This window comes from Archocentrus centrarchus, chromosome 14 (assembly GCF_007364275.1).
Source record: "Archocentrus centrarchus isolate MPI-CPG fArcCen1 chromosome 14, fArcCen1, whole genome shotgun sequence".
Taxonomy (NCBI): Eukaryota; Metazoa; Chordata; class Actinopteri; order Cichliformes; family Cichlidae; genus Archocentrus; species Archocentrus centrarchus.
In genome coordinates, this window is record NC_044359.1 from 34589134 (window position 1) to 34590083 (window position 950).

The window sequence follows — 950 nt, forward strand, 5'->3', positions numbered from 1 at the left end:
GCTGACCCAGTGTTATATTCTACACATAACCTTTTTACTCAAAATATATAATGGTCTAGTTACAAATTTAGTAACTGTACATAAGTTACTTATTTTTTTAGTAACTGCAACTATTACAGTTCCCTTCATTTTGCAATTACATATCTTCCCACCACTCATAATAGTACATATAATAGTACACTCCAAAAATACATTAAACTTGTATTATTATTATTAATTTGGCTCCATTAACATCTAAACAGCAAATTAATGTTGTTGGTATTATTAGGTGGTTACAGATGTAACTAGTTAATACTACCAACTGAATACTACCTAATACTACCAACCTTGACTTACGGCCACACTACCCTGAACCTGCCCGATCTCATTTGATCTCAGAAGCTGAGCAGGGTCGGGCCTGGTTAGTACTTGGATGAGAGACCAACTGGGAATACCAGGTGCTGTAAGCCCTTTATGGGGTGGCTGTGGCTCAGAAGGTAGAGCAGGTCACCTGCTAATTGGAAGGTTAGCGGTGTGATTCCTGGCTGCTCCGGGCTACATGCCAAAGTATCTTTGGGTAAGATACTGAACCCCAAGTTGCTCTCCGAAGCAAGCGTTGGAGTGTGAATGTTAGACAGGAAGCACTTAACTACACGTGGAAGTACTTGTATAAATGGTTGTGAATGCAAATGTGTTGTATAAAGTGCTTTGAGTGCTCTGTTAGAGTAGAAAAGCGCTATATAAGAACTAGTCCATTTACCATAATACTACCTGCCTAATACTTCTTAAACTGTTGAAGGTGATTCTTTTTTTCATTTAAAAAAAGCTAACTATACCTGACAGGTGGATGTAGTGATGTAAAAACATAATATGTTATAAAAAAATTATTACAATTATACAGTTCCTGTGATATGGGAATCATCGAGTAAACAACAAACTCACTTCACACAAGACAAAGACAGTAGATTGTG

The 950-nt window shown here is 37.2% G+C and overlaps 1 pseudogene; it reads left to right on the forward strand.

Annotated features, from left to right (window-relative positions):
* The first annotated feature begins 330 nt into the window (after positions 1-330).
* LOC115792710 (uncharacterized) lies at positions 331-449 on the forward strand (annotated as a pseudogene).
* Positions 450-950: the final 501 nt, after the last annotated feature.